This window comes from Chrysoperla carnea, chromosome 4 (genome assembly GCF_905475395.1).
Source record: "Chrysoperla carnea chromosome 4, inChrCarn1.1, whole genome shotgun sequence".
NCBI lineage: Eukaryota > Metazoa > Arthropoda > Insecta > Neuroptera > Chrysopidae > Chrysoperla > Chrysoperla carnea.
In genome coordinates this window covers 73,962,001-73,977,622 of record NC_058340.1, presented here as the reverse complement: position 1 = coordinate 73,977,622, position 15,622 = coordinate 73,962,001, and the positions used below count along the sequence as shown (strand labels likewise).

General features: G+C 28.7%; 1 protein-coding gene across 3 annotated transcripts in view; it reads left to right on the top strand.

Annotated features, from left to right (window-relative positions):
• The window catches only part of LOC123298612 (autophagy-related protein 16-1), a 788,644-nt gene that overhangs the window by 512,251 nt on the left and 260,771 nt on the right, over positions 1 to 15,622 (top strand). The window lies entirely within an intron of this gene.

Below are 15,622 nucleotides of genomic sequence, written 5' to 3'. Positions count from 1 at the left end.
TTAAATAAATATACAAATCATTATGACATATAGTTAAATATTGACTGGTAATAAACTTTTAACACGCTTATATTAACTTCACTTGTAACTTACAATGTAATAAAATCTTAAAAGTCAATTTTTACCTACTTCTAATTTTTCGATTCAGTCGCAAATTTTGAACACGTAACTGTCTATTATTGGCTCCTTTAATTTGTCTGCTATAGCCCCCTGAAAGAGCATCACTAATCTGTCGTAATTTGAAATTTTATTCGTAGGAAAATGTCATCAGCACGTTTTAATCTTACAAAAAGAGCAGTTGGCTTTAGAGTAACTAAATCATTCAAAGAGTGGGCTATTTTTTGTTAGACAATTTCTTCAAACATAAGAACAGTATTGTTGTAAATAATTATGATTTCTTAATATCTGTTTATTTACTCACTGCCTACTGAAACTCAGTTTAGACCTGTTATCGTTATAAGATGAAGATAAGCAATCTCTATATATTATAAATGCCAAAGTAAGCATGTTTGTTTGTTTGTTACGCTTTCACGCCAAAACTCATAGCTCATAATTCAGAATAACACATGAGATATAATTTATAAAGAAATATTAATGAAAAATTAAAAAATTAACTTAATTTGACATTACCATAAAATACAGATTTCTGTAAAAGTTGTCATTTGACAATACCATAAATTACAGATTTCTGTAAAAAGACTTAATATAAAATATTTCACGACCGTCTTCTCTGATATACTCAATGAATAATTAAGATTATACATTTAAAAAATAGAAAACCATACATATATTTTACCTGTGTAAAACAATCGATCGATTGTTATAGAAAGGGGATAAGCGAGAGCAATCTTTATCAATCTTTACTTTTAAACTCAGCGAAGCGGATGGGTATCACCCTAGTTTTACTATAATTTGTCATCTGAACAAGTTTTCTGAATGTTTACTTGTTGACTCTGAAATAGAAAACTCTCTTTTTCTCGGTCAAATAACATAATTTAATTCGTAACGACTGTTATTACTCACAAAACAGTAATTAAAATACAACATAATCTGTCCATATTAATAACACTTTAATGCTAAATAGAGTTTTAATCAACTTAAAAACATGATGGCATTATAAGCACACTAATAAAGTCTTTGGCTTGTCTATTTTATAAAGTGTTTAAAACTTATAAAATTATATTTAATAGACAATATTATTAATAAATGTCTATGTGTCTGTCTAGTGAAAGGACTTACGTAGATAGAAAGGGCGTACGTATATTATTTTAATCAAATGTCAATCATAAATTTTAATTCATAATTGATTACGCGCGAAATATTAATTAAAATGTAAGTAACCATTTAAAATTATATGTTTGAGAGTTTTATTATGAATATGTATGTATAGATAGAAGATATATCTTTATAAAATTATATTGAATTTGTACAAGCATACCAAAAATATTGTTACACCTGACGGGAAAAATTATCTGTGAATAGAGCATGGGCAGTGAAGTTGGTGATTTTGAAAATATTGTAAAATAAATATTTCGCCATTTTTCTGAATTATTTGTTTACCATTTGAAATATGTAAAAAAGGTAATATTTTTTAAAAAAATTAAAAAAAAACTGTATGTGATAGTGAGATTATCAACATCAGACAGTCGCTTAAACGGCTCGTCAATTGTTCTTCAATTCAGCTGCTCAAACTGGCCACAGAGTGATCTGATGCGGATTATTCTTAGCGTACTTGTACTACCGTCGAGACGAATCGGAACTGTGCCATCAATGCCCATAGTAATGCGTTCCTCAGATAACCACTTCCAGATCAAGTTGTGAATTGATTGAACAATTGAAAGTGATCGACTTGCATGAGCTTTGAACCCTAAACCTATGGATTAGAAGTCCGACACTCTACCAAGTCTACCACACCACCGTTGGTAAATTTGATTTTTCTTAATTGGTCTATAGCTAACTTAGATTAGCGCTGTAATTGCACTTCAATTGGGTTGGTTTTTTTAAAATTAGAAAAAAAAGTTAGTATAGTTGGTGTTGGTATATGACCTTTTTCTAAAAATTTACCAGAGACCCCGCTTTTGATACGAGCTAGGGTAGCGCAAACAACTGACACCTAAATTTTTTTAAAAATTTTTTTCATCAATTTTAATAACTGGTGAATGTTAATTTTGATCATTTAGAGAGATCCATAAGATATTTTTTTAATCCGAGAGTACATAATTTTAAACGTACAGTAGACTCGCGATAATCCGGCATCCCTTGTAATCCGACATAACTATACCGGTAATTTTTAATGCAGATTTATTATAAATACATGCATTCTTCATGGCTAAAATTAGAAAATGTTTGCAATCTTATCACTGTGATACATAATTTGTCCGATTACAAGATATTCGTTTTCAAAAATTTCCGGAATACAGAAGGTTTGTGGCAATACTCCATAATCCAACAAATTCGATAATACGACATCACCGAGCAAAATGATTTCATTATATGATTTCATACATCGCATAATATTTTTCGTACATCTGTAAATAAATATACGTATATTGAACAAAGAGCCTATATAGTGCCTAGGTATGTAATGTTCTCCTAGGTATGCCATTTAAATAATAACTATGTTATTAAAATATTGTAAGTTATAAATATTTATAATACTGTTCTGTTCATCCAGACCATCAGACATAATCATGACTGCTTCATCATATGTCTATATTTTAGTTTAGCTTAGCATGAATAGAAATAATAGAAAAAAGTCTTTAGTTATTATTATTGCTGCTGCCCTTATATTTCCATTTTTTATTTGTAATGTATTGGTACAAATGATTTATGCATCGTAACTGTGATACAGAATGTTCTAAAATCAAAGGGTCAACTATTTTATAAATTAGTTTAACTGGTTCGTACAAACAATAAGAATCGGTAACGAAAATCGTTAAGTCCGGGATCAGGATTCCAAATTCTATAAACCTATTAAGGGTAGGTTAATTTTAATCACAAATTTAATAAGTATGACTCAAACTTAGTTAGATTACATACTTGGTTTATCAAAATTCAATACAATTTTGATGTGATAGCGTAAAATTAAATTTTTTAAATTCTGAATAAGACATTAAGTTAAAAAATTCGATATTTTTTATAACACAGGAAAATTGGATCCGATCTTATTGGAATTTTTTTTTTTGAAACCCACTAATTTTGGGTCATTCTTTTCAGTTGGGATGTCAGTTTTTCGCTAGCTATAACTTATGTGCTTAATTCCGGGTTCAGAACTTCAAATTCTTGAAACCTAATAGAGCTAGGTTAATTTTGATCACAAATTTGAAAATTATGATCCAAATTTAGTAGGATTACATACTTGGTTTATAAAAATTGGATAAAATTTCCATGTGAAAAAGTAAAATTAAATTTTGTTGATTCTGATGACGTCATGAAGTTAATAAATATGATTTTTTTGATAACACAGGCAAATTTGGAATTTTTTTAAACCTACTAATTTTGTGTCATTCTCTTCAGCTGTGATGTTAGTTATTCGCTAGCTATCACTTATTTGCTTAATTCCGGGACCAGGACACCATATTCTTGAAACCTATTAGAGCTAGTTTAATATTGATCACAAATTTGTAAAGTTTGGCTCAAATTTAATAGAACTAGTTAAGGCCCTGACATTCAATTTGAGCAACAACTACTAATTGAATTTTTCACCGATCGACTTTATGTGCCTTCCAGTATACATATTTAATTATTCTAAAAATATGTACATTTGTTTTATTTCACGTTCTTATGCAAGCAAAATAGTTCTTTACAAAGACAATAAATTAAATTAAATATGACATTTCATAAAAATTTGTTGAATACACAGACATAGTCTAACTAAAGTAAACTTATTATTATTATTAATAACAAATATGAATATTAAAGTTATGTCTAAAGTAAGAAAAACACTTTCAATATTAGTATCATATGAAGTTTGTTATTTTTGGTTCGAAGTTGTAGGTAGAAAAATATGATGATATTACAGAGTAATGTCTATCTTTAGTGTTAAAAGTGTATACACCAAAGTATAAAAAAGAACATATTCCTCATATGTAGGTACTAATATATAATTATAGATTACACGGGTATCGAATTAACTCAGTATGAGTTTATACATCTTTTTTTTATGTTAAAGACGCAACTCTCATGAATATAGAGAAACTTCTTTTTAAGAGAAAAAAAGGGAAAAAATTATTCATAATTCATATTTTTGTAAGATTATACATTATAATTGAAATACGTTCTAATATAAGATGTCAATGACGGTAATCTATTTTTAAGTAATATGCCTTTAAGTATGACGGTTGTTACTTGTATATATTTTACGGAACAGAGAAATTATTGATTCTACGAAAAAGTGTTCGAACTCTTAATAAATTGAAGCTTCCACTTTTTTGTGAATTTCATCAAATATAAGTTTTTTTGCAGTTTTCGAAAAATCGAGAAATTTTTTTAATCTCCAATTTCGATAAAACTCAGTATATAAAGTAATTTTGACACAAAAAGTACAAAAATCGGGTGTATTTAATGACTGGTCGAATATTTTTTAAGATATGGACTTAAATCGATCAAAATATTGCGATATCTCAGAAACTAAGGTAATTTTGTCCCAAAAAGTACAAAAATCGGGTGTTTTTAATGACTGGTCGAATAGTTTTTGAGATACGGACTTAAATCGATCGAAATATTGCGATATCTCAAAAACTATGCATCCAATCATTAAATTAACCTGATTTTTATACTTTTTGGATCAAAATTACCCCACTCACCAAGTTTCATCAAATTCCAAAACAAGAATTTTTAGTTTTGGGAAAATTTCTATTTGGAAAACTGTGGATGTCTTAAGTGTATTTATGTAACTATCTTTTCAAATAGAAAATATGCCATTTGTATAGGATAATCATTTTCTTTTATTATTACCCTAGTTCATGTTTAATTTATTATACCATCTAGAAAAATATATTACTAGAAACATATTCGACAAATTATATGCGACAGGATCGTATTCAGTTAGTGATTCTATTTATTTCTTAAACTAAAATAATTTTTGTAGATACTAGAATCATAATTTCTAGAGTGCAAATTTTGTTCTAACCAAGTCACTAAACATAAAGACTTGATATCAATCAAAGCAGCAAAGATCTGTCTGTTTCCTTTAAGTTTCATATCATAAAAACGGGTGTTCGGATTGATGATAGCGTTTCTGAAAATCTTCTCAGAGAATATGCCAGGTTCTTAACATAAATAAATCAAATATTCCTGAGAAATAGTAGATTCTTGCCTAGGAATGCGATAATATTACCTATATCTTTACTTTTGGCTTCTCTTGTATCAAAAATATTCTTGTGGACCTACAATAATTTATTCTTTAAATATAGTTGGGTCAATTCTCTATCAATTTAGGTTGATCTGACAGAATTCATTTGTAGGAATTTATTCGAAATAGAGACTTCAATGGTTATCTCCCATAATCCAGGCCTGTCTACATCATATAATACATAGATACATTTTAAAAAGTAAAATATATGTATTTTGCAAATGAATTATAAATATTTATAAATAATTATACTTCTAACCGATTCGACCCAACTCGATCGACCGTCCGTCCATGCGTTTGTTCGTTGGTTCATTCATCAGACGGTCGTTTATTTCCACAGTGCTGGTTGATTTGATTCTCGTACCGTTCTGTTCCGTTCTATTCGCATTGTACAAGAACGAATTGAAAATTATTATATGTAATATATTCATATTTTAATATTGAATAACTAAACATTATTACAAGGTGTATCATAAATCACGCTGCAGTTTTGGGAAATGAATTTCTTCCAATCAAAAATCGAAGGGACTCAAAAGTCATTTGAGTCTACTCTTAAGCCATTTTCCACACTTTTCTATGAACATATTTCATTTATTCAACAACATAAAAAACAAGTATTCCTTTTCAATAAAACTGCAGTGAAATTTATATAAAATTATGTAGTGGCTATGATTTACAAAGATAAAGAACGCGACTAAAGACTACCTAACGGTTAAAGCGAGTACTGATGGGCTTACAAAAACTTGAGTGGAAAAGTATCGTTTTTTTACCTACATGACGAATTTAGAATCGCCAGGAAAGCGATCTGTCGTTATTTCTGAAACACACTGTATATACAATATGTTAAAACGAATATGTAAAAAATAATAATTTTATACATATTTTTGTTTTATTATTATTACAATTTTAGTATTTGTTTTTTACTATTTTTATGAATAAATGAAATTAGTTTCAATTAATAAAAAAATATTATTTTATTATTTATAATATTTATTTTATTTATTTTAATAAATTTATTATTTAACCTTATTTTTTTTTTAGTTATTGTTGTTTGGGAACATAATTGAATTAATATTTTTGTGATTTATATTTTTTTTATTATATTTAAATTTATTATTAATATTATTATATTAATCTTTAGTCCAAGAGCTGGGGTTTTCTTTTAACACCCATATGTATTTTTAATGTTTAATGGGTTACAAGAGTAGAGATACGAGATTCGAGAAAATTCGATTCGAAAAAAGATTCGAGAAAATATCCCTGTTTAGAAAATATGGAAAAGGTTGTGTTTTCCAGTATTTAAAATCTTTAAATTATTTGCATTATGCTATTCTTCTGATTCAAAAAGTCAAATTGTGATAATCAAATCAAACTTTGCTCAATCCTTTTTTCTCAGGAATTTTTTTTAGAGAATTTTTCTTGCCCACTGACGTTTTGTCATTGTCCTTTTTCGGGGATCTCACTTCTAAGAAATTTAATAAACGCGAATTACTGATTCCATTTGCTTTATAAGGAAGTAGGGACTCCTATTGCTAAAAATTTATCCTGCGTATGTTTGAGTCATACATTTCTTGGATACTTAGACCAATATGTTAGAAAAAATAGCTTCCCCATTGAACAAAACTGCAAAGAAGATTTTTTTTAAGCCTCCGAAAACTCTTTCTGATCTGCTTCAACCAAAATCTTTCTTTTATACGGATTCTTCTATTTCAATAATCAGATTTTATCGGACTGGTACTAATGCTTAAATTTCAACTCTTTTTTTTAAACATTTCAACTCTTCGAGCGGAATCAATTGCTTCTTGTAAATGGTTGAACATAAATTGAATAATTCCTTATTTTCGCTTGAAACTGCTGAACTAAAAATATGCAGTTCCGATGTTATAAATTTTTATTGACAATCTGCTCACAATTGAAACCAGTTTTTAAAATAATTACCGTATATACAAATATATTTATTTATTTTGTGTACATGGCGGCATCAATTCCTTCACATAATCCTCCTGTCAAATCTTCACCAGATATATTTTTAAGAAAAATGGCAAAAACGTATTCACACTGCAGCCAGTCGCCAACATATTGTCAATATACAATGTCACTAGCAATAAATTTAGAATGTCTGGTCTGATCTGGCGTTGCTGTCTACAGCTAATACTTATATATACAAATTGATTATCGCCTGATTTGGTTTGGAGTACAAATTATTATTTTATCCTTAATCGGAAAATCAGAAATTGGTCTCCAAGAGAGTTGATATTTTGTATAGCAGTTAATTTGTCTTTGCTGTGATATGCATGACTCAGAGCTTGTTTATTATTGGTATTAATCCGCATCTTCAACATTGTGAACTCTTCAGCCTGATTGCATGAAATAATGAACTGGAATCATGAATGAGGTAGAAGTATTCGTAGTCTGCTGAGTTAAAGTCAATAGAAACTAGAACGCGTAAGCTGTTTTGACTTCTTTAACATAGAATTTGGCTAAACTTAGTAAAATTGTACCACAAGTAACGGAAACAACTCCGTACATCATGGATGGCACAATGATTTTCTTTAAGAATTTTTCCTTTCCAGGCAACTCTGGTTCTGTTGGGGTCTACTACAAACCACACACGATAGACTGTATTAAACCTTTTTTATAGACTTTGGCAATGCTCTTCATTTTTAAGATTTCATGCGTCACTTTTGAGCTACTTAGAGGACCCTGAGCAAGAATTTTGAAAAGCTGGTATTCCAATACCCGATATCTACACAGCAGATGCACTATTGAGGATTTGATCTTGGCTGACGTGACCCGTTGAAGGGATGTTAGTACTGGGTACTTTAATGTCCCTCTCCATATGATGGTCGACATAATGAATCGTTACCTTCAGGTTTACGCAACCCAACAATTTTTCTAAATAATTTTTTGTTCTGTTTGAATGCTCTTCAAGGCACACTATATCTTCTATAGCCAATATATCACCATATTGACTTAGTGATAATACTATGTCTCTACTCAGTATCATAAGTGATGATACATACTTATTCAGCCATATACTTACTCAGAGTACTATCTCATGTTTGTTTTTAATTTTTCTTTCTTTTTTGTAATCATTATTATTTTTTATTCGACAAGGTCGTCTACCAACCTTTATTAGCCTTTGATTATCACTTGAAACACATATGTATAGAGTGTAGTTTGTTTGCTGTTTGTTGTATGTAGTGTTTGGTTTAAGTCTATTTTTTAGTTTATTATAAGACTTAACTAAACATGAAATGATGAGACTTAAGTAATTTATTCTTATATATACTTACTTCAGAGTGTGTGTTGTTTTTAAAAGATGTTACAGATTATAATTTTACTACATACACGGTTACACAATCTTTATTTACGAAGTCAATTTATATTTATGTGTTTTAGTCCAGACTATTTGGTTTGTTTCTCCACTTCACACGGATGCCTAGATTGGAATAGTTTTATAAGCTCTAAATAGTCTTACTACGATGCGCGTTTATCGTCTCGCCTCGTTTTTAAAATTTTAAATTTTGTTTATATTATGATTATATGAAAGTCTATAAAGTAAGAAGTTTCGGCGATATTACTTAAAATCCTGTTGGAGCGATTCTAGCAACAATTTTAGGCTTTTTCTTGAAAACTAGTTATCCAATCATATTTTATTTTTTTGGGCTAAAATGACCTTATAAACTGGGGGTTAATCAGAAAAAGTAAACTTCCGACATTTTTGTAATTATTTTTACCCTTTTTCAAAAGTCGAAACAATTTATTGTTGTCGATATGCCTGAAACTCAAATAATATGATTAGTTTGACGAAAGGAAACGATATCCATGAAACTCAAATTATATGAAAATCTGGTATTCCAGTCTATCTGGATTCCAGTTATAATTTAAGGCGATATGTGGGAAACAATTTATTCATAAAACTCCTGTTAGCCTATAGCTATATACTTTCTAAGATTAAAGATTGTTTGTGTTGGCTATTTTGACCAGACTAAAAATATATTTCAAAGTTCCATTTTCAATATACCACACATCTTAAGTATGTATTGCGTGGTAAATACATTTTAATAGGTACTCAAATCGTATCTATAATCTATTCATCTCTATAATATCCCTCTATGTAATATATTCTCTATGGTTGGGTAGTGCACATATCAAGTTTGTTCTTTTTACCTCAGTGTAGTATAATTAAAGTATAATAAGGCTATCTTATTGCATACGTCGTTTTAAGCGAATTGCCGAAGGCAATGGACCTATTGCTTTTGTATTGATGGTCGAATTTTGGAAAAATATCTTCAAATGTACTCAATAAGAGAGTCTTATTAAAAATCGACAGATAAACAAAGGGTGGGGAGGTGCGCAAAAAAAAAATGTGAACAGTTTTTCAATCTCTGTGTGAATTCGCTTAGCTAAGGCAGCTTCTGTGCTTTGAATTTACAGCAGGCAGTTGATTTGTTTTTCCTACGGTTTACAATTTCATAAGAAATAGACTTACGCCAGAGGAACGTCTGCAATTAATTTAAAAAAATTTGAAATTGAATTGAATAAAGTTGTATTTTTTGACATTATTGTTGAAATTTCACGTAATAGTCCTGTAAATTGGGTTCCATGATCGTGCGATCCAACTCCAATAGATTATTTTCCATGGGAATCCATAAGAATTTACCCTCCCAAAAGTCGTTTAACGCGCCTATCGAAGTTTTCACTTCAAAAGTTTTCAATGTGTTATTTTAATCTAAACATGTGCACCTCTATTGTGTAAAAAGAACAGAATACAATAATATTCTTTTTATTTCAAGTTGATAATATTCAATTAAACAGATTTTTTATTTATTTTTATATTTATTTATTTTATTATAAACTGATTTTAAAATAAAGTATTTAAAAATAATTGATTGTTTATTTTATTATTGGTTCATGGTTATTATTGGTTTTGGTTACTGGTGATTTAATTGAATTAAATGTTTTTGATTTAATCAAATTTAATTTACAGAATATCAAATGTCATAAATATCGAATCACTTTTTAATTTTATTTGTGAGTAATTCAAGATGTTCAGCTATATAGGTGTATTGAAACTTATTAGAAATATGTTTTAATCACGCTATATTGGGGAGAATTTTATAAAGGTGGAATTGGTTTTTAATCTTATAGTCTACAATACAGAAGGGGGTATGATTTCGTGACCAACACATTCCCGAAACTTCGTGAGTGGCTCTATTTCAGTATAACGTACAACATTTTTATTTACGAAAAATTTGGAAATTTGGGTGTTACCATAATAAAACATATAGTCGTTAAATTGACATGTTTAAGGTGTAAATCTGAGAAAACGGCTCATAAAATATGTAGGCCAGTATGTACACTCTTACCTTGAGGCGATGGACTCATTTGACTTTTGATGGACGCTTTTCTTTGACAACCACGCCAACATGAAGTCCATTGAAGTCAAAGATCTTAAACAGATCAAAATGCTTCCTGGCGTGGTCAGGTTTTGACCAATTCACTTTTTTTTGGGATACTTTAGCTTAAACTCAAACCTAGCCACTAAAGGAACCCGTCGTAAATAGAGATTCATGTCCGTTATATTAAACGGTTACATTTATTATAATATTAATGGCAATTCTCAAATTTTTACAGTATCTCGCCACGCTATGTACCTAACATCTTATATTTATAAATAATATAATCATCTCATTAAGATAACTAGACTCCAGTTGTTACAATTTATTAATGAATAATAATTACTTTATTTTTAAATCATGATTTAAACGATGCCTAAACACCATAATATTTAATAATAATTACTTTTACAAAAAAAATAAATAATAATAAATAAACCCGTTTAATCTTTAACATACATCAACATTTAATTTTCACACATATTTTTGATTGCCAATTTTAAAACAATCGGCTAAAACTTATAGAACAGAAAAAAAAATTTAGAGCAAATTATATTTTTTTACAATAACAGTTAAGATTGATAACTTTAAAAAAAAAAATGTTAGACAAGAATTATAAAAGTTTTATCACACTTTAGTAGAGTCAAGTTACTTATATAGTTGAGTATTTTTTTTCGTTTAGTTAAAGACCACCTGCCATTTGACTTTAATTACTTTTAAGAGAATAATTAGGTGTGTGTTTATTAATAATAATAATAATAATAATAATAATAATAATAATAGTACTTAAGAGTTAAGTCGTATAGTTAAAGAATGACTTAAGTTAATATTGTATTTATGTACTTAGAAAACAACGGTTTTACTTTAACAATAATTCTTCTTAACTATGTGGTGTTTAAGATTCTTAATGTTTGTGTATTGTTATTAACAATTTAATGAGAATTTTTTAGAATCATTAATTTTAAAAAAAATCGTTAATTTATAACTGAAATCTATATGGGAATTGTATATTGGTCAGTAATTGAAACTGGGACGTAAGGTTTCAAAAAACACTAAAAAATAAATACCAACGGGTAAAGTTAGTCAAAAAGTGGGAATATTTTAATAATCATTTCAAAAAAATTTTAAACCTTCAGAACTCGCATCAAAATTTCAGTAATCATTAGTCTTGCGATGAGAGATTTACTCACAAGTTCTGCACATGCGTCAATAACTCCCTCCCCCCGTCCCTCCCGTCTAAAATTCCTTTCAGACTTGATTTAGGCTTAGTCCAACTTTATAAAGAAACAAGTGAAAACAAACAAATGACTGAGTTAATTGTTTAAATACCATGCATAGACAGTGTTGATTACTCTATCACATTACACATACATACATGTCACACATACGTAACTGATATCCCCATATAATACATACTATACAATTTGCGCCTAATTTGCGCCCTCGCGGGTTAACAGTGATGTTTACGAAAAAATGATTCAGATTCAAAAGTTGTTTATTTTTTGATAAGGAAGATTTTTTATATTTAAACTTTTTTTCTATCTCTAGCGGTTTACAAGATGGGTCCTACGGACCAATAAGTCAAGACCTAATTGACCTTTGTTGCTTGTTTACGAACTTGACTTCACTTTTTACGTCCTGAATACGTTGTAAAAATTTCAGCTTGATATCTTTTTCCGTTTTTGAGTTATCGTGTTGGCAGACAGACGGACAAACGGACAGAAAACCGAAAATGGACTAATTAGGTGATTTTATAAACACCTATACCAAAATTTTGTTCATAGCATTAATATTTTCAAGCGTTACAAACTTGGGACTAAACTTAGTATACCTTGCATATTACATATAAAGTTGCCCTGACGCTCGTACATCCTTAATATTGATGTTAGATGCTACTTAAATTTAAATTATTAATTTACAAATTAAAATTTTTTATAAAAAAAAATCAAATATAACTTGCGGGATACTGTCCGATCAACCTTAAACGAAACTTTAATAAGATTTTGAAAAATCTGTTTAAACAATCGTTTAATACTTTATCAATACTTTATTTGATTGACAGAGTTGAATGAATACTGAAAAATAGTATGACGTATTTAGAAATACACTAAAAATAGTATGACGTAGTTAGAAATAACAATATTGTTTATGAAAATGAAGCTTAATAGTTTTTGCTTTTTTCCAATCAAAGATAATTGATTTATGTTTGAATATTTAAAAAAAAATTAGTACGTTTGTTTGGAGCCATAAAAATTGAATACTCGAGCAGGCATAAACAATGTTTGTTAGTTTGAAATAGATCGACATTGATACATATAGATATAGATAGTTATATAATATATAAATGAATGGGGATAGTTATGAGTTTGGGGGTTGTATGAGGTGGGTATGAGTGATCAGAGAGTGGTTGAATTAAATACAAACATTTCGTAATTAGAATTAATTTAGATTTATTACACTGAATAATAAATTTACAATTGAATTACTACATAACAACTAAATTTTGTATATAGAGTGGGTACTGTTTGATTTTATGATATTTACAATTTTAATGACACGTTTATAGAAATATTCGAGTCAATCCTTGATCTCTGACTTATTATATTCGACTCAGTCTACGTATATCGCATCCACTTACAGGCAAGCAGATCCCTGGCGTTCTCTATCTGTATTATCTCTATGGAAATTACAAACCAAACTAAACACAAAGTATCATGTTGGCAATTCAATAAGCTTTTGTCCTAAATTTATAAAAATGGTTTATGTTACATTTGTATCTGATTTACACCAAGAATATATCGTCCTTATGTATTTGCAATTTAAAAACCAATTCAAATTTAGTACTAAAACAAGTGAAAACAAACAATTGACTGAGTTAATTGTTGAAATACCATGCATAGTCAGTGTTGATTTCTTTATCACATTACACATACATACATGTGACACATACATAACTGATAATTATGTATAGTACATATTATAAAATTTCCACCTAATTGGCGCCCACACGGGTAAACAGTGATGTTTACGAAAAAATGTTTCAAACAAAAGTTGTTTAATTTTAGATAAGGAACATTTTGCACATTTAAACTTTGGTCTATCTCTAACGGTTTACAAGATGGGTCCTACGGACCCAAGACCCAATTGACCTATGATGCTAATTTACTAACTTGACCTCACTTTTTCGTCCTGAGTACGCTGTAAAAATTTCATCTCGATATCTTTTTCCGTTTTTGAGTTATCGTGTCCACAGACGGACGGACGGACGGACAACCGGAAATGGACTAATTAGGCGATTTTATGAACACCTATGACAAAATTTTTTTCCTAGCATCATTATTTTTAAGCGTTACTTGGGACTAAACTTAATATACTATGTATATTTCATATATACATGGTATAATAGTTTAGAGTGTAATGGCGTCCTGTATGATGTCACCTCATGACAGTTAATCATTTATGTAGATGCATGTTTGTAAGTAGTTGCAAGATATATGTTTTTTTATTTGTAAGTTTACATAGTCTTTCATATGATGTGACGTAGTACCATGAAAGTACATTTGAGTTGTGTTTGTTGTCACTTGACCGGATGCATATTTTTATGATACAAATATTAATGATCCTTAAATTTTATTAAAATTAATTTTGTGTTTTGTTATCAACATATTATTAAGTGTTGCCAACTTAAAGATGAGAACCTCCAAAAAAAAAACAGCCTTTATAATTATGAAACAATAAAATATAAAACATTTATAACAAACACACATCATATAATTTGTACCATACCAATAATATAATTGTATTTGGCCTCATTACTACAATTAATTGTATCAATAGTTAGTTTTATTAGTTGGTTGGTAATATAGATCTCTGTATAGTTGTAGTTGAGTGTAGATATGTATGGGTGTATGTATGCCTTTGTACCTGTGTTATTTCATTTTACCTGTGTAACATAAATCAATATCAATTATTTGATAATTGATATCGACATTTATAACTAATATATCTGTCTTTCTTTGGGACTTCTATTTATTATTACACAGAATGTATTTGGGATATTTACAGGAATCAATTATGGTATCATAAATCAAACTTGGAAATAATATTCCTAGATATAAAGTTGGCGTGTTTTATGAATTAGTACCTGGATAACCGAGCTTTATTCGGTATTTTTTTAAGTTAAAAAGACACAAATTTTATCACTAATATACAAATACCAATTTGAATGCCTCGGTAATATACTTTATTTCGTCGTCAATAGATGCCAAGAAGGGTCATATTTTGCATTCAATGTTTCAGTTTTTCCTGAAAACACGGATAAAACGACGTTTTCTAGAAACGAAACCTAGCTAGATTGGTTTTCGCCCCAAAAATCCAAATCCTCGCGATATTTTATCTGAACTTATTTTTATATTTGTCTCTTTTTGTTCTAGGTAAGAAATTTTAAGCTATTTCAACGAATCTTGTAAGTTATTTTTAAATATGTTTACATGGAATTAAGTTTATTCTCACTAGAAGCATCTTTAAAAAAATTAACCGTCTTTAAAGATAAAACCGTCTTTCAAGACAGTCAAAAAATATCAATAAGTATTCAAATCTGGTTTTTTTATCTTAAAGATGTTTAAAATATGTTTTACCAATAATTCACGTGTAGGTATTTTTTAATCAAGTTTTATTAATTATCTATTTAAAAATATAATATTTTTAATTACTTAGTAAAAACTCATTAAAATATTTTTTAATGAAAACACACTTATAACACTAGGTTAATTATAAACCCAAAAGTAAATTTGTGGATTATTGGATAAATATTAATATTTTTATCTTTAAATCACGAAATATTCTCTTAAATCCGCCCAAAAAAACA